This window comes from Mytilus galloprovincialis, chromosome 11 (genome assembly GCF_965363235.1).
Source record: "Mytilus galloprovincialis chromosome 11, xbMytGall1.hap1.1, whole genome shotgun sequence".
NCBI lineage: Eukaryota > Metazoa > Mollusca > Bivalvia > Mytilida > Mytilidae > Mytilus > Mytilus galloprovincialis.
This window is the reverse complement of record NC_134848.1, coordinates 58,816,011-58,836,764: the sequence shown is the minus strand read 5'-3', so window position 1 is coordinate 58,836,764 and position 20,754 is coordinate 58,816,011. Positions and strand designations below refer to the sequence as shown.

General features: G+C 33.8%; 1 long non-coding RNA gene across 1 annotated transcript; it reads right to left on the bottom strand.

The window, feature by feature from the left end:
• Positions 1-10,649: 10,649 nt before the first annotated feature.
• On the bottom strand, positions 10,650-15,693 carry LOC143052473 (uncharacterized). Its single transcript, XR_012971128.1, has 3 exons — positions 14,654-15,693; positions 12,983-13,191; positions 10,650-11,419 (listed from the first exon to the last, which is right to left on the bottom strand). It is a non-coding gene; the product is annotated as an uncharacterized LOC143052473 (long non-coding RNA).
• Between the last annotated feature and the right edge of the window lie 5,061 nt (positions 15,694-20,754).

The window sequence follows — 20,754 nt, the reverse complement described above, 5'->3', positions numbered from 1 at the left end:
TCGATCGAGATGGAAAAGACACGTTCTAACATTGAGTTGGGAAATAATAGATTTGTACAGGGCACCGAATGGAAAGAAATAAGAATTGATATCAGGGAGTGGGAATTGAAAGACGGACAGAGAGCTCCTACAAAACGAGGACTCAGCCTTCCTAGGAAGAAATATGTATGCCACAATAGGACCCAACAGTGTTTGTGTCGATCTGAGGCAGCATATTGTACCTCCACAACAAACCGACGTGGTTCCTACAAGAAAGGGGATAACATTAAGATCTACTGAATACGTCAAGCTCAAAGACGTTGCAAGGATTATTAGTGACTTTTTTCCAGAGTTAAGTACCGTCGTACCCTGTCCCTACAATTCGGACCATCAAAACCAGCTGGGATTTTTAACATGTTCGGAGTGCAATCCAAACAACTGCACGGAATAAATGAAAGTGACAATGATAATGAGATGGTTTTTTGTTTTTTGTTTTTATATGTAAATGTTATGTACGATTTACAGGTAAAAAAAACAAACTTTGACGTTAACAGTATCTAATTTGAAATTCAATGTATAACTAGCGAGGTCTCCAGATTTGATTTAACAATTCAATAATCTCAAACAAAACAACTTCTCAATTATTTAACTTCTTTCTAACACCGGATTTGGCACACAGTTATATGAAAAATATATATGTCGGTGAAAGTCTTTGTATCAGTATGAAAAATAGGTACTACTTGTTTCCGGAAAAAGGCGTACGCCTTTCGCCGATGGCGAACGCCCGGTGCACTTGTTTCACAAAATTTTGGATGCGCCGCCCTCGCCTATCTCAGGACTCAGGCGAAGGCGGCGCATTTTCATTTCAAGATGGCGGAAAGAGTGTAAGTGAGAAAAACTAAAGGTTACAAATACTGAAAAACAACCAGTAAACGAAAAAATATTATTGTTATGTGCAATTTATCTTCATACTTCGAAGATGGTGAAGAGAAAACGTTCTTTTTTTTAAGTAGCATGCAGATAAGCATATTTCAACATGAGAAGATACAGGAAAACTGAGCAGACAACAATCCACCAATCAGGAAACAATTATAGCTCTAACTGTTACTCATCTTTTCTGGCAATAGCAATTTTTGTTGCTGCATTAAAATAAATCCTGTCAGAATTGTATGTAGATCTAAACCATTTCCAGATGAGTTAGAGTATCGGGAAAGCCTTTAAATGTTATCATTGAGATGGGGCTGGAAGGGGTCTAAGCGTGATCTGTGAAATGGGCTTTTTTGGAAGCGTGATACGTGAAAAATACCCCTAAAATAAGCGTGATGCGTGATTTCACCAATTTTCATACGTGAAAGGCCAAAATCACCTAAGCTTGATGTGTGATTTAAAAGATTTTTAAGCGTGATTACGTGAAAGTGGACCCCCCTTCCAGGTCCCCATTGAGGAGTCTGATGGGTATGGTGGCATACAACTGCCATCGCGTTGTCGAGATAACTATCACGACATGTCGTGATAATTATCTCAATAAGTCGACTTATTATGTCCACTTGTCACGATAATTACCTCGACAAGACGTTTTTTAGTCGCGATGAGTGCTCGTTTCTGCCATCGCGTTGTCGAGTTGTCAAGATTATTATCACGACAAGTCGACTAGTAAGTCGACTTGTCGTGATAAATATCTCGACAAGTTATCACGACAAGTCGACATACTAAGTCGACTTGTCGTGATAATTATCTCGACAACACAATGGCACAAACCAGCACTCATCGCGACTAAAAAAAACCGACGATAACAGATAAGTATAATATGGTGGCATACAACTGCCATCGCGTTGTCGGCATTACTATCACGACAAGTCAACCTAGTTGTCGTGATAATTATCTCGACAACACGACAACGCGATGGCAGCTGTATGTACGGAAGCGTATATTACCCTCGTTTTAATACTTATAATCCAAGATGGCGATATAACTTTTAGCGAGAAAATGCTTTATTTCTCAGTACTGCGATTTATTTTTTTCGACAAAATGCCTAACCAGGCATTTAGGCGCTTTGTTTTTTATCGCCTTAAAAATAAATCGTCTTAAATAACGCGACATATTTTCAAAACGAGAAAAAAAATTACGATTAATTTATAAGTCAATAAAAATATCATGCAATAATAATAAATTGCCTTTTTTTTCTTATTACTGCGATTTATTTTTTTCGACAAAATGCCTAACAAGGCATTTAGCCGATTTGTTTTTTATCGCCATAAAAATAAATCGTTTTAAATAACGCGACAAATTATCAAAACGAGAAAACATTTTAAGATTAATTCATAAGTCAATAAAAATATCATGCAATAATAATAAATTGCCTTTTTTTCTTCGATATATTGTTTTATAAAGCAACAAATTGTTTTAAATTAAGGCGAGCAACGGGAAAGTTTTCAGCTAAATCGAGATAAATATGGCACGATTTTAACCTGTTCATTTTCATTTTGATTTTGGAAGGACCAGGTCGCCATCACATTTGGGCATTTTATTTCAAGCAAATGGAGGTAAGATAAGAAACAATTTATTAAATGAAATCTCGCCGCGATATAGCCTTGTTGTGCTCATGTGGCGTTAAACAAACAACAATCAATCAATCAATCAATCTTTAAGTTATTGTTGTAAAAAAACTTCTATAAAAAGGCTTTTACACGTGTCTGCCGTAGTATACACACGTTAGGGGAATTAAGTTTTTGGTGCATAAAAAACCCAACCCTTTTTCCCCAGCTGTGAAAGTTTAATGGTCGCTTTAAAAAATAATCAGGTTTGACTATAAATTAACATAGGGTGTCACGAAATTTACGTGGAAGAGAGCCAGTCGAGTTCTAATTTTTTTAATTCACAGTTGCGGCAAAATAAGATCCTTTGATGTTTTAACTCTGAGACACCACAAATTCATTTGAACTATATAGACCCCCTCCCCCCTATATAAAGTTCCAACGACTGTTCTTGTGACTATTGTTACTTTGAAGTTTTCAGTGAGAAAAAAAATCTCGTGCAGTACTAAAAAAATGACGGGGCAGATTAATTATTGTTCGGTTAATATAAAAAAGAAGATGTGGTGTAATTGCCAATGAGACAACTCTTCACAAGAGACCAAATGACACAGAAATTAACAACTATAATAGGTCACCGTACGACCTTTAACAATGATCAAAGCCCATACCGCAATGTTTTTGTATGTGCAATACACAGTACAAAGACGACAAATTTTATCAGTGTTTCGGCTGTTTTCTGTTCTTTAGTCAGGTTGTTGTCTCTTTGACACATTCCCAATTTCCATTCTCAGATTAAGTAAACAAAAATTTCCCTCTATGATATATATAAAAAAGAAGATTTGGTGTAATTGCCAATGAGACAACTCTAAACAAGAGACCAAATGACACAGAAATTAACAACTATAGGTAACCGTACGGCCTTCAACAATGAGCAAAGCCCATACCGCATAGTCAGCTATAAAAGGCCCCGAAATAACAAATGTAAAACAATTCAAACGAGAAAACTAACGGCCAAATTAATGTACAAATAAATGAACGAAAAACAAATACATGTAACACAGCAACAAACGACAACCACTGAATTACAGGCTCCTGACTTGGGACAGGCACATACATACATAATGTGGCGGGGTTAAACATGTTAGCGGGATCCCAACCCTCCCCCTAACCTGGGACAGTGGTGAAACAGTACAACATAAGAACGAAAGAACATGACACAGAAATTACCAATTATAGGTCACCGTACGCGTACGGTACAAAACCAATACCGCATAGTCAGCTATAAAAGGCCCTAAATGACAAATGTAACACAATGAACAAAACATAAATATGTAACACAACAACAAACGACAACCACTGAATTACAGGCTCCTGACTTAGGACAGGCACATACATACAATATGTGGCGGGGTTAAACATGTTAGCGGGATCCCAACCCTCCCCTAACCTTGGACAGTGGTGTAACAGTACAACATATAGGAACGAACTATAAAAATCAGTTGAAAAAGGCTTAACACATCAGATGGATAGAAATACATCTAACAAAAACAGAGTGGCTCAGCACTTATACATCCCAACAACAAAAAGACTATTGGGGAATATTGTCCCTTGTACACTCACAAGCTCGTGCAATAATATTAAATTCTACTCCGGACAATTCCCCAATATTCATACAATAACCCTACATAATATAGGATTCGTTTTCTGAGACAAGTGCCTGTGCCGCCATATATACATGTCTGGATCACAGGGGCCGGTAACATACTGTTTGAAAAAAAATGTTTACACTGATATGTAATAATACGTATTATTATACTTTACTATAGTAACCACTATAATAAAATAACCTTCACAAATAACCCCTCTTTCCCGCGGGTAACTGCGCATAGGCAGAATAACTGTTAGGGAATATGCACGTTGTCAAAATAACCCCATATTTCCCGCGGGCAACTGCGCGTATGCAAAATGACTGTGTGGGAATGAGCGCGTAGGCAAAATAACTCATTTGGTGGCAATTTGCACGACGTCTTTCAAATAACAACTTAACGTTCAGTTCAGTATAATAATACAGTTATGGCCTTTATAAAAGTTAATATCCAAAATTATTAAATCTCGAAAAAGATTATTTTCCCTCGGTCCTACGGACCTCGAGGAAAATAACTCTTTTCTCGATTTAATAATTTTGGATATTAAAACTTTTGATGAAGGCCATAATTGTATATTATTACATATCAGTGTAATTTTTTTTTTCAAACAGTATGTTACCGGCCCCTATGATATGGATCATGGGGATGATCGTACCTGGGGACAGTCAATACAGATCGTTTCATTCCCCTTTCACCGAATATTCCTCTGTGAGTTCCATCAAATGCGCTACAGTAGATATGTATAATCAGGTATATTTTAGTTACTATAAAAATAACAAAATAAATAACATATGTATATAAATTGAATATCCGAATATTTTGTTTTGTGAAGGAGGGCGCACAAGAGAATATATATATATATATATATATATATATATAGTAGTATGATTTCTGTCTTTGGGGGCCACGGGGGGTAACTTCGATTTTATTTGGTAGGAGTGTGCCATTTTTGCCATTAAAAACTGTACCCATTCTTATATAGCATACACTGAAATTGGGAAAAAACGAATGTAAGGAAAAAAATCACAGGAAAAAAGTCACATACAAAAAAATCAGGGATAAAAAGTCAGAGGAAAAAAAGTCACAACTTTATTTTGAGATATTTTGTCTGCTTTTTCTTACAAAACTTATTTTATTTAAATTTCTTTTTGATTTTATTAATAAATAAAATGTTGTTCAACTTTGTATTCTTTTGTAAAGGGAAAAATTATCTTAAACTGAATAATTATAGCTCTTTATCATTTAAGCATTGTGATAAAGATTGAACTGAATTTTCTGCAATATAAACACTTGAAACTGCTTGAGAGAGGGAATTTATTTGCATCCCAAAAAATACAGAATAAGAAAAAAAGAATCACATGTAAAGAGAATAAATAATAATACATTGTGGCCTTTACATGTAGATGATTTCCAACCTTTTGAAATGAAGAAATACAAAAATTCTATTTCAATCTTTAAACAAAACTTATACACATGTAGACAACTTCAATGGGAAAAAAAACAATTCACCTGTACAGGTAAAGTACTGATGCAGGATAACATTTACACACCTTTTAAATAAATAGATAAAAAATAATGAAACTGATTAGCTTGACCACCAGTCCATGGTTTATGACCCCAATAAATGGCCAACATCCCAGGTTTTATGACCCCTCAAATAAATGGTCACCATTTGATGCGACTATAGCAGATGTTGACCATATACTAAGAGTTTGTTCCAGGTTGTACTCTGGGTTGTACTGTAAGAGGGAGGTAGGGGGTCTCAAGAATTTTTTGGGATGAGTTTTTTATTTTCACTTTTTGCGTGGTGGTTTATTTTTTGTGCACACGACCATTTATTTTCAACCTCATTTAAAACTAATTCCCCTCTTGTCATGCCAGATTATTTTTTTCCTGACAATTGGGCTCAAGTTATTAGGGCCCCGCCAAAGGCGGGTCGCCCTATAGTGATCAGTCCGTCTGTTCGTCGTACCGTCCGTCCGTCCGTCCGTCCATAACAAAATCTTGTCCGCTCCATATCTTGAAAACCGTTATTTTTTCAAAGTTTATACTTCACATTTATATTGACCAACACCAGAGGGTGTGTCATAATGTATGTTCAACTTTTTAGGTCAAAGGTCAAGGACAAAAACTTAGGTTTTAGTATAGAACCCCATGTCCTATGGGAAAGATCCTGTCCGCTCCATATCTCAAGAACTGTTATGATTTCAAAATTATACTTCACATGTATATTGACCAATACCAGAGAGTGTGTCATAATGTATGTTCAACTGTGTAGGTCAAAGGTCAAGGTCAAATACTTAGGTTTTGGTATAGAACCCCATGTCCTATGGGAAAGATCCTGTCCGCTCCATATCTTGAGAACCATTATGATTTCAAAGTTTATACTTAACATGTATATTAACCAACACAAGAGTTGTGTCATATTGTTTGTTCAAATTTGTAGGTCAACGGTCAAGGTCAAAAATTTAGATTTTATTATGGAACCCCATGACCTATGGGAAAGATCCTGTCCGCTCCATACCTTGAGAACCATTAGGATAAGTTTGTACTTGACATGTTTATTAAGCAACAATTTTGTAGGTCAAAGGTCAAGGTAAAACACTTACAGTTGGGAATCCCATGTCCTATGGTAAAGATTGTGTCTGTTATTGACAGCGGGCCCACAGTGATGGCTCCCAATGGCCATCTCACTGATATCTAGTTATTTTCAGCTTTTTTCAGGACAAGTTATTTATTATTCAAAATCCTCCTGGCCCTCAACATGGTCGTCCCCTTAAATAGTGTTTGAAGGTAGAATTTGCTAGATATTTTAATTTTTCTAATTTTGCCTTTTATAAAGAACTTCTAATATGAAGCCTACATACTTTTAAGCATTTTATCAAATTACTTTGAACTCATTTTCAACTTAGTAAAAAAGCTTGAAAAGTTGTATCCCTGTGTTTAAAAGTAATAAAAACTTTTTAAATGCATTTTTAGCTCACCTAGCCTAAAAGGCCATGTGAGCTTATGCCATCACTTGGCGTCGTCTGTCATCCGTTGTCCGTCGTCGTAAACTATTTCAAAGATCTTGGATCTTCTCTGAATCGCATTTATCCATACTCATAGTTGACTAAAGACTATATTATCATACAAAAATCACGTTTCTATACATAGAAGTCCATACATAAAGTATACCTGAGTTTGATTGCATTTTTTTAAGGACACAGAGAAGACAAAAATACCGTTAAAGATTTTTACGCATGACAGGAGGATAAGAAAAGGTGTATTTGCCTCTTCATTTGCAGATATGGTCAACAAATGTAAGTTTATACTGCTATGGTTTGAATTTGAATAGTAATAATAAACAAAACAAGAAGCTAGACATCCAGGGTGATGTATTGCCATCAACTTTGTCCTCTGTCCAACTGTCTCATCTGTTGCAAATTTTCCTTTAAAGAATTCTTCTTTTGTGAAACCTCTGAGTCCATTAAAAATACCTAAATGTAAAAATGCCCTACCCTACTAGTGAGGCTACCTAGCTAGAAAATAGCTGCCTACTCAAAATCTTTTATTGTCCTGATGTGAAAAAGTACACAATGCTTATTACCATTAAACACAGATCAGGTTCGAAATTGGAGAGTGTCACTTTAACTGTTACTGAGTTATGCCCCTTTTTAACATAAAAATTGCTAAATCTGTGGTTTCCAATCTCTAACGTTCTGTAGTTTGCCTCAACCAAATATTATGAAACTTACATACAATGCTTATTACCATAATACAAAGATCAAGTAGTGCCACTTCTATCGTTCTTGGGTTATACCCACTTATAAACATAAAAATAGCTATAACTTTTAAGTTTCCGATCTCTAACTTAAGTTTGCTTCAATCAAATATTATGAAACTTATACACAATACTCATTATCATAACACACAGATAAACACACAGATAAAGTTCCAAATATGTGAGTGTCAAATTTACTGGTTGGTTAGTTATGCCCCTTTATAAACATAAAAAAAACAAAAACAAATATATTTACATGTGGGGGCATCTGTGGCCAATGGACACATTCTTCCATTTTTTACAACTCTGTTAGAAAGAAAAAGGACACAATATATATAAAGATTGTCTTAAATTCTAATGAAACAATTATCAAAATCCATCTAGGATAAAGATTGTTCATGAAGTAAGTAAATTGGTAGGAGCAACACAGGTCCTGTAGCAGTCTGTCAAAATTAAATTACTAAATATTAAATGAGCATGTCATTTGTTAAATTTTTGGAATTGGGATCATTTGCTGTAATTTACATAATATAATCACATTTATATGAATAAAGTCATTTCTTTTTAGGTAAGGAAAAGTTTACTATTGCAGAGGGCAACCATATAACATTTGTTCTAAATGAAGATGGTGTGGAAATAGATGACGAATTTTTTTCAACTCTCACACCAAACACAATCCTCATAATTAATTAAAAAAAAAAAAAAAACTGACAAAGCCATGGTTAAAAAAGAAGCAGACACAGACAAACAGACAAACAACACTTAACACAACATAGAAAAATAAAGATTGAGACACACGAACCCCACCAAAAACTGGGGGTGATCTCAGGTGCTCCGGAAGGATAAGCAGATCCAATAAGAGGTGCACAATGGTTCAAGTCTACGAAGTCTCATTCATGTTTTTTAAACCATTTCATTGTCTTCTCTTCTCTTGGTATACAGTTTCAGCGTCATTTGATATTGAAGATTACGTCAACATTAATATATTACCTTTACAATAGCTTCACTGAGGAGTTACATTTCAGCGGAGGAAATGTATTTATATGTATCTTTGTGAATCTTTGGGATCACGACAGATCAACCAATCAGCTGAATTTCAAGTATTGGAATTGTGTATTTTTAACGCTGTTTTTGCATACTTAATAGGATAAAAATGTAATGCTGTTAGTATACATAAAACAGGCAATAACTCTCGTTACTCCTGGGAAAATTGCCGGGATTTTGCAACCTAAATGGGTAATTTAAAATTAATATTTTTGTTTCGTCGAACTTTTACCTTACGTTCATGGTTCATATGCCAATGTTGGATTTCTTTGAATTGGTCTGTTTTTCAGATACTTTAGGATAGTCAAACTATGTATGGCGTATTTAATAATTGTAGGGTGTACCAATCTGTCCGGCATGTGTCATTTTACCTTGACATCATTTCATGGTTCATTTTTTTCTATGAGGTTTGTTTCTGAGAAAATTTTAGCAATATGCTAACGGAATTCGATGTTAGGAATGATTGTAAAGCCTACATGTCTGTGTGAAAGGGTTTAGTTCGACTTTAATGCATTACATTTATCATGTTAATTTAAAGTAATGCTTGAAGAAAAAAATCTTTTTTGTATTATCAACATAAATTAAAATGAGAATATTAGAACAGGCGACAAATATAAGTGTGTCCACTCTTGTTGCTTTTCGGCCAATTCCTGCAAATTGATATATATATATATATATATAGCTATTAAAACCAGGTTAGCGATTCAGGCTCCTATGAGTAAAGTTAGATTACCGGAAATCGTTAAAGTGTGACCTTATCTTGGCCTCAATTTCACAGCCCAATAACAGAGATTCATCGAATGAGCGATTTAGACACCTAGTATATTGTTTAATTATATAACAATTTGTACATTATGGAATGTATTAGGCTGTCGTCATCACGGTCTGTGGCATAACGATAACTGTTTTGTTATATATTTATATGTCTTTATTAAATTGATTGCTGTTTTACTTACAGCGGCAAATAACAAATAATTTTCATAACGATAATATAAGTTTACTTAATTCTTCACTATTGAAAACAGAAATGTGGGTTGGTTAACAATTTTCCAAAATAAACTGATTTCTGGTAGAATAATAAAAGTCGATACCCATGAATTCATATATATCTCGAACATTTTCACACGTTGATGAGAAATAAACTAAAATCAATAATCAAAAACCTAGCAAAACACAGCTTTCATAAACACTTTTTTTTTCAAAATAGTAAAGGTTTATGATTCGTATCTCAAGGGAGAACAGAAGTAAGCATACAAAATAGTGTTTTTGCTTCCTGTGGTGTGTCCACGACGTTGAAATCATCCAGATTCACACTTGTAATTTGCTGGATGAATTGACAGAACTCTTCTGAACAGCCTCTGGGCAGCATTGGTTTGGTGTAGAGCCTAGTAATGTCATCAAAGATACTTTCGTCACATGGTATGTCATAGGAATAGTCGACAGCGTCATAAAGTAGTGGCTGGTTGTACATAACATCCGGGACGCCATAGTTTTGATCAACTTGACGTTGTGACCGAATTCTATGACTATTCCACATATTTTTGAAAATATCTAAATGTTGTTGTATAACTGGCAGGAAACAAAAACGTACACACTCTATATGAACTGGATTTGTGTTATTGAGCTCTCCGTTATCTATCATGTCTTTAAACATATTTCTCCAGAATGTGGTGAAGCAAGGACACAGAAAACTCCACAGCATCTCAATCCTTTGATTCCCAGTTGATCGCCCCTCAGAAAAACTTCTGTACCCTGACATGTTATCATTGTGAACTGCACGTAACGCTATTTGTATCGACCTTATAATAACGTTCTCCGTACCAGCATCTGACCGAACCAATCGTGGAACACGCTTGGATTGTCTAAGGAATTCTACAAAATTAAGCGCAACATTACGTGGGTTTTTATTCGTACGACTTGCAGTTAGCCAAATGATTTTTCGAGAAAAGCCATCGATTGCTCCATGCACTGATATTCCAAAGGGTTTGAGTTTATCATATCCATCTATGTGAATACAAAAATTTGGTCCTAGATTACAATATCTTCTTCGCACAAGTCGACGTCGAGATCTTGCAACTACACCATCATAATGTATAGCTTTCAGTGCAATTCTCACCGTTTCCTGAGTAGCATTGATGCCACAGCAAGAATTAAGTATTTTCCACATTGCTCTATATCCAATATTAGAGTATCCTTGTTTGTGCAGTTGAATTATCTTTTGAACGATATTAATCAATGGACTCTCTGCACCATATCTTCTCAGTCGAAGTCTTTTCATCATTCTGTAGACTGTCTTAACACTAACAAATTTATTATGAACGAAAAGTAAAAATCCAGCTATTTCTTTAGCCGTATATGAAGAAGTAAAATAATAAGCAACTAACTCATCCGTTGAAGCAGTGTCACCTGGGTAACGCAAAGGATTTACAGTGTCAGCCATTTTATAATATGTTCTGAAAAAAAAAGTAAACGGTTATATACTTCAAAAGCAAAATCGTAACTAAAACATGCTTATAATGAGGCAAGCATGTTGGAGGTCACAGATTGAGAATAAAGCCAGTTTTAAGTTCAACTTTTCTTTCTATTTAAATTAGGGGTTCATATTGTATTGTACATTTCATGATGACTTTTTGTTGACGCAACTGCACGTACTTAAATACTTTCGTTATGACCTTGTTAATTTATCAGTTCCTTCTACATTACTATTTTCTGAATATGTTGCAGATCTCGCAAATTCAGAACTTTTTTTGCAGAAAACAAAATATGAGCCAACGAACATGGAAGTTACCTTTTTGGTTTATTTACAAATTCAGCAAACATATCTACATACATCTTACAAACATATAGAAAAAATCCCTGAAGTTTAATACTACCAGTAAATGCAGTTGTAACTAATAAAGGAGAAACAATATCTTGAAAATCTGAATTTTAGATTATCATTCCCAATCCTACTCTGAGCAGCACTTTCATAATTTATTTCACGCTTTCAAAAATTGCCGTGAATTCTTTCAAACAATGCATTTTTGTTAATAAAATTAAAAAATAAGAGATTTCCTCTCTCCAAATTTGATGCAACACATTTAAGATATATGCACTATACACATATATATCTTTATCGTAGTGACCACAGATAAATACCCATATAAAAATATTTTCAAATAATTTGAACTTCGACAATTAAAAAAAAATATAAATGCAAAAAATGATATTTGATTCATATCATATGATTTTAGTATTTTGGTAAACATAAAAATATTGTTTGAACCATTCAAGTATCTGTATTTGCAGTTTTAGGACAAAACGACCAGCACTAAATGCTAGGATTTGAAGTAAGAACATAGGGTTGATACGTTTTAAAAGATAAACTTGTATCAACTGGTGCAAGAAGATATGTGTCTAAAAACGTCATAAAAAACATATTTTTCTACTTGAACCGAGTAGTGGCGTAGTTTTACTTATTTGTTGTCAAAATATGTCTATACACTGTACATATATAAACTTAAAGTTCATACCCTATATATGCGACAATATATAACTTAAAATACAGTCAGCTTCAATTGTCTTTCAATTGAAAGCTGTTGATTTACATACTGAACAGCTTGATCTATGTCAAACTGTGAAAAGAATGAAACATGTAAAAATCTAAGTTGCTCACATGATGATACAATCAAACAAATATCAGTAAACATAAAATAAATTTGGCATGCATCAAAAATGACAAGAAATTTGAAATTTCGAGACAAATCTGCAATGGTTGCAGCAGTAACCTTAGTGAATGAAATCTAAAGGTGTCTCAGTTGTGAAGCATGTGACAATATTACTACTTGGATATCATTTATTGATGTCCCACTTATATCAAGGGTGGTTAAATTTCGCAAGGACATTACAAATGCAAGATTGTTTAGCGGTGTTTCTGCTACATACAATTCTTGAATAGTAGGAGTAAGCTTTAGCATCAATTTGGTAAATCTGTGTGACCCAAAAGTAATATTTTGGTTACTTAGATTGAGACATACAAGCTGATTATTTTTCACGATCATTTCCATCATTGCAATGTCTATAGTATAGGAATCGTCAAATTCTACAATAGTCCACAAGCTTTGCATTTTTCGCACAACATCCTTTAGACCTCTGCATATTTTACAGACTGTATAAAGTAACTCCGACACAGGAATATAACTAAGTACCATTATCACTAATTCTTCAGGAAGGTCTAATAGACTAGCTGAAAATATTAAACAAGTGAATTATTGCAAACACCTATATTTTATAAATGTCATACTTATTTTTTCAAGAATCTAATATACTTTTATTCTATATGTACGAGTGCTCAGGTGAAGACCGAAGAGCGTTGTTTTGTTATATTTGCCATTTTATAAATTAAAACAAAATTAAAATGTATCAATAGCTTCAAAAGTTATAGATATATTTTGACATTTTAACTGAGTTTACAAATGGAAAATATAACATAATAAAACCTCCAATGATGTTGACTTGAGTCTTTTTGTCGCTGTTTTTAAAAGAAGTAGAAGCTAGATATCTGCACTGAAATATATATCAAGCCACTCAGTGACTCGCATAAAGTTTCAAGACACTTTATGTTAAAAAACTCCAATGATTGGAGACCATGGTTCAAAGGTAAATTACTCAGAAATGAGTATGCAACATTCACCAATTTTAGATATTGATAAATTAATTATGTATATTTTTCATGTTAATTAATTTTACTAATATTCCACGTTTGATATGGAAACAAGGTATGGGATACCCATAATTGCCACGTTTATTGCAAGCCGTTCACGTCAAAACTCAGTATGTTTAAACCATTTTTCGAAAAATTTACACACTGAGAATTAGAAAGAAAATTACTGAGATGAAATAAACTGAAAAACACATCCTGAGAATTGAAAATTACACAATGAGATTTGTGCGCACTTTTTCTGCGCACAGATCTAATTTGCATATCTAATCTGTATCTATTACAATCTTAAACAACTAGGAGACAGAACTCGCTTTTAATTTGTAGCCTGAGTTCATGGCTCAAATTGTTATTTCGATTAAGTTTATGTCATCAGCAGTCCAAGGTCTGTTTAAGTTACGATTAGTAAAGATGTGAAGAATTTCCCTAAATCTCCTGTATCTTTAATTGACATTATTAGGAAACTCGAGAGTTCTAATGCATCTGTATGTATTTAAAACTTTAAAAACAGGTTTAATCCACAATTTTTTACATTATAAAATGCCTGTACCAAGTCAGGAATATGACAGTTGCTCTCCATTCGTTTGATGTGTTTGAGCCATCCCCTTGTTTTTGCCATGTGATAATAAGGACTTTCTCTTTAGAATTGTCCTTGGAATTCGGATTTTTTGTTATTTTACTTTTTACAACTTGCACACAACATGTACATAAATCTCATTGTGTAATTTTTGAAGTCTCAGTGTGTAATTTTCAAAGCTCACTGTGTGTTATTTATATTTTTGTAATCTCAGTGCGTCTTTTTGATATCTCAATGTGTATGTTTTTATTCTTAGTGTGTGTTTTCAGGTTTTTTAATCTGTGGTTTTTTTTAATTCTCAGTGTGTTAATTTTTCGAAAAATGTTTTATACATAGTTTTGACGAGAACTGCTTGCCATATACGATGATATAACGTTACCACATCTCTGTTCATACACATATTATACTTACAGTAATTGCAAGGGATCTCTAAGCTGACCTGTAAAATACAAGAACAGATCAAAAGATTTAATCACATTATAAAGTGCCATAGTTTGTCAGCTTGGCGTGTGACATCAAATTTCCCTCATTTTTTAAACTAGCTTATAATACAGACATTACAGCAATCGGACTTGAGTATGTACAGGTTCAAACAAAATCTTTTGTTAGCAACCTTGCTAGCTGAAGCGTAAAGTCGTTATTAGCTTATAAGGTTTACCTTTATTACCCTTATTTTGAAGTAGTTTAGTCCAAAAGACGATAAATTGATTAGTCCACTCTCAAATTAGGGTAGTAAAGGTAAACCTAAGAACGATGTTACGCTTCAGCTAGCAAGAAAGGTAATCAAAGTTTTTGATTGAACGTACATAGTCAAATCCGATGGCTGTAATGTTCAACATGATTAGACAGTCATTTATTTATTCCTGGTATGGCGGACTAAAACAGCTTATTTTTAATACGAAGTTAACAATACGTCATGTCAGTATTTATTGTAAAAAAAATATGGAAAATAAGGATAGATCATAGAGGGAAATTTTTGTTTACTAAATTTGAGAATGGAAATTGGGAATGTGCTAAAGAGACAACAACCTGACTAAAGAACAGAAAACAGTTGACAAAATTTGTCGTCTTTGTACTGTTTATTGCACACACAAAAACATTGCGGTAGGGGCTTTGCCCATTGTTAAAGGCCGTACGGTGACCTATAATAGTTGTTAATTTCTGTGTCATTTGGTCTCTTGTGAAGAGTTGTCTCATTGGCAATTACACCACATCTTCTTTTTTATATTAACCGAACAATTATAATTAATCTGCCCCGTCATTTTTTCAGTACTGCACGAGATTTTTTTTCTCGCTGAACACTTCGAAGTAACAAGAGTCACAAGAACAGTCATTGGAACTTTATATAGGGGGAGGGGGTCTATATAGTTCAAATGAACTCGTAGTGACTCAGTATTAAAACATCAAAGGATCTTATTTTGCCGCAACTGTGAATTAAAAAAAATCAGAACTCGACTGGCTCTCTCCAACGTAAATTTCGTGACACCCTATGTTAATTTATAGTTAAACCTGATTATTTTATGAGGCGACCATTTTACTTTCACAGCTGGAGAAAAAGGGTTGTGTCTTTTTTTTTGCATCAAAAACAAAATTCCCCTAACGTGTGTATACTACGGCAGACACGTGAAAAAGCCTTTTTATAGAAGTTTTTTTACAACAATAACTTAATGATTGATTGATTGATTGTTGTTTGTTTAACGCCACATGAGCACAACAAGGCTATATCGCGGCGAGATATCATTTAATAAATTGTTTCTTATCTTACCTCCATTTGCTTGAAATAAAATGCTCAAATGTGATGGCGACCTGATCCTTCCAAAATCAAAATGAAAATGAACAGGTTAAAATCGTGCCATATTTATCTCGATTTAGCTGAAAACTTTCCCGTTGCTCGCCTTAATTTAAAACAATTTGTTGCTTTATAAAACAATATATCGAAGAAAAAAAGGCAATTTATTATTATTGCATGATATTTTTATTGACTTATGAATTAATCTTAAAATGTTTTCTCGTTTTGATAATTTGTCGCGTTATTTAAAACGATTTATTTTTATGGCGATAAAAAACAAAGCGCCTAAATGCCTTGTTAGGCATTTTGTCGAAAAAAATAAATCGCAGTAATGAGAAATAAAGCATTTTCTCGCTAAAAGTTATATCGCCATCTTGGATTATAAGTATTAAAACGAGGGTAATATACGCTTCCGTAGTATGCCACCATAATATAAGACGACAAGTCGACATGTCGTGATAATTATCTCGACAAGTCGACTTAAAAATTGAATTAAGTCGACTTGTCGTGATAACTATCTCGACAACACGACAACGCGATGGCAGCTGCATGCCACCATAGATGGGTTAATTTTGTTCTTCGTGATCAAGTTTTTTATTTCGTGATCCGTGATAAATATCGAATTTTCATAGCGTGATCTGTCATTTTAAGAAATGAAAATGGAAGATTTTCGTGAATCGTGATTATTATTTTTTACTTTCTGTGAATCGTGATGGGACCCCCCCCCCCCCTCCCCCCCATCAGGGCCCTCATCATTATATATTCACATGTATTTGTCCCTCGTTTTGCACAGTCTTTGGCATGAAACATACATTTACTATCAATAAATTAATGAATATGATTGTGTTAATTTCAGATTTCCAAATGAGCTTGTTCAAATTCATCTGAGAATACACAATAAGGATGAAAACTGTATAGTGACCAGAGTGTGTTTAACAACTCCAGCCATATCAAATCTTTTAGACAGTAGGGGTATATAATTATGTTTCTTTGCAAATGTATATACTTAATCATGTTAATATCACATTTACATTCTTTTTTTTTTTTAACAAATTATGGCTAACATGTTAAAACCATGAGTTTGATGTAAGTGATATATTATTGTTGTTGGGTGTTCAAAAGATTTCCTCTACATGCATACACATTGTACTTGTATCCAGTCAAAAGTAAAGCATAATGTTGAATTGGGTTTGGTTTATAAAACATTGGTTAATGACTACTTGCAATGTTATATTTTTGATTTTAAAAATTGTATTGAAATGGTATAATAACTATATTCTCAAAGCTTGTTCTGTATGATTTGAGCATTAATTTTTTTTCAGATATTGCAACTTCTGCAAAAGTGGTTAGGATAATGGAAAATTCAAAAGAAGAAGTTGTTGTGATAACTTATGTTGAACAAGCAGTACTACCAATGTTAGAAGATAAAGATGTACATACCAATAAATCACCTACCTCCACTAGTAAAGCATCTACCTCCACCAGTAAAGCACATACCTTCACCAGTAAAGCACCTACCTCCACCAGTAAAACACCTACCTCCACCAGTAAAGCACCTACCTCCACCAATAAAGCACCTACCTCCACATCTCAAACTCAGTGGAATTGATTGTTGGTTGCTTAACGTCCAGTGGCAAATATTTCATGCATATTCAGGACGAGAACAAGTTCACAATAAATACAATAGGTAGGTGGATACGATAGAGGCCATCTGGGATGATGGTCGGGGGAATTTGGACTGCCACTGGAAAATGAGGGTATATTGGATAGGGTCAGAAATTTTGCCTTGCAACAGGCCACCTACGGACCCCTTAAAGAGTTGTTCTTTGTGTTTGAAGAACCTCACAGAACAACAACATAGGAAATACAGATGGAGGCCATAACAACTATGGAAATAAAGGGATCATTCAGTGTCACTGCTGCAGTAGAGACACTGAATGATATAAAGACAACCATAACAGGTACAACATTCAGATCTACTGATTGTAACACTAGTAAAAACAACAAACAATCAAGCAATAAAACAACCACATATATTGTAATTAATATCATTGTTTACAATTACAATGTTGATATTCATAGTTTTATGTATTTACAAAGTTTATACAGTTAGAAAACAAAATAATGAAAGGTAAAAAAAAAAAGAAAAGAAATTTGAAATGAATAAAATTTATAGGAAAACAACTACCACGTTTTAGCAGATATATAATAAGGATGTAGCTTAATCTATACAAGATTTAAGGAAAAGTGTAACATATTGATTGATGTTGCATAATACATGTTTGTAGCTACAAGTACATCATGTGGGAATAATATATATATATTATTTTATTAATGTTCTTATATATGAACTGAAACTGTTATTATCTTTTATTAATTTTCTTATATGTAAATTGAAACCATTATAGTTTCTCTTATGTAAAATTTATCATTGGCTATTATTCAGACATTTAATATATATGTATATATAATATAATTTTTTTATAGAATTTTGGATTTGGACAGCTGTATCCACCATATGCACTATAGCATGTGTAGTGGCTATGATGAAATTTTTTTACCAATTAAGACAGAACAACTAACAAAACATACATCTCCTTAGTACTATGAATAACTCAACTGCAAGATACCAATCCATTCCCCTCACAGAGACTTCCAATATTAGTATGGTATCTTCACATCCATCAACCACCATCAACATACCAGTGACTCCACCACCACCATCATCATCAACACCCATTAAGTTCATTACGCCTCCACCTTTTTCCTTTAGTGACAGAGATTCCTCACCTCATTGGCTAGAGGTATAGGGGAGGGTTGAGATCTAACAAACATGTTTAACCCCGCCGCATTTTGCGCCTGTCCCAAGTCGGGAGCCTCTGGCCTTTGTTAGTCTTGTTTTATTTTAATTTTAGTTTCTTGTGTACAATTTGGAAATTAGTATGGCGTTCATTATCACTGAACTAGTATATATTTTTTAGGGGCCAGCTGAAGGACGCCTCCGGGTGCGGGAATTTCTCGCTACATTGAAGACCTAATGGCGACCTTCTGCTGTTGTTTTTTTCTATGGTCGGGTTGTTGTCTCTTTGACACATTCCCCATTTCCATTCTCAATTTTATGTGTATGCGATTTTTGTGCAAGTGATGGTGAGTTCATTGAACTTATAACAAATACAAGACTCTGCATTCAATCTATTGAATTTGAAGCAGAAGTGACACAGTGGCAGTTGTGCAGATGGAAAAAAATGCAAATAAATATGTTGTGTTCAACTTCATTTGTCTTTACGTTTACAAAGTATACATGTACATAGTTTTTACATACATGTATAACAATATGATGATGTAGTATGATTGCCAATGAGACAATGATTTACATGAATGACTATCATTGGAAGGCCACTCTATAATATCTTTGTACATCGTGAGAGTGGCAAATGCTTGTAAAAAAAAAAGAGAAACTGTTCATTTATTCTACAACACCCCTGTGAATATATAACTTGACAGTACTAAATAGCAAAATATTTCGTTTCACAAATTCCTTCTTCTCCTCGGAAAGTAGCATATTTAATGTTTACATGAAATGACAAAATGTGTAGAATAAGAAGCAAGAAATGTTCACTCTACTATTACACCAGTCGCTCATATTGGTCATCATCTATGTTTGTTTCAGTCCGTTAACAATAGTGTTTGTTTATGTTTATTTGTTGTGTTGTTTCAGTTTTACATGTCCTCATTCTGTGATCACTATTTCACCTCTCCTGTTTTGAAAAATGTTTATGCAAATATTTTCTGCAATAAATTGAAAAGGCACAGATGCTATGACTTAACAGAAATGTGAGGTATATGTCAATGAGACAACAACCTATCGACTAAAATATTCTTTGCACATCTATGAATGTTTAAGAATTTTTGTGGAGGTCAAAAGCACATAACGTGTACTTATATATCCATGACCTGGTACATGGATGTACCTATTGATGTATTCTGTCCTAAACATAAGTTGTTTGAAGAGAACAAGCAGTTTATATGCTTATAAAAAACTGATATTAAAATGAATTCCTGTATAACAAATTCCGGGAATGAGACTATTTTATTTAAACTAGATGAGATATTAGTGGTTAAGGTTTAAACAGAAGCAGGAGATGTCAAGGGGCAATACAAAAAGTACAAGGTCGTGTAACACAGAGGAAAAAATAACAAATGAAAAGAAAATAACAGCCAACATAGCACTGCACCGAAAATTACCCTGAAGGCTTGAACAACATAAACCCACAAAAAGATCAGATAAAACTTGTGCACAATCTTAAATCTTTCTAATTTCAAACTCAAGTTTCACTTTCCATTGGGAAAGAGTAACGATGAGAATGTTGCAGTTCTCCGGTGGTCTATGAAACAAAACGATAAAATTCAAAAGTTCAGCGGAGCATTTTACTGTACTTATGATACACATTGTTTTTAATCAGAGACTGTGCTATTAAGTCTTAAAAAAAACTACAAATAATGACAGATTCATATTCAATATTTCATGGCAGCAAAAAGTGATTTCGACAACACTATAATGTACGTTCATTTAGGAAATTCATGCAAAGGTTCCATACATAATTAAATTCTAGGTCAATCAAAAAGTAAACATTATAATTAAAATAAAACAGATATAAAATCAGTTTCACACGAAACAAAATTCTACTGGCTACATATTTTTTTATATAGAAAAAGTTGCTTT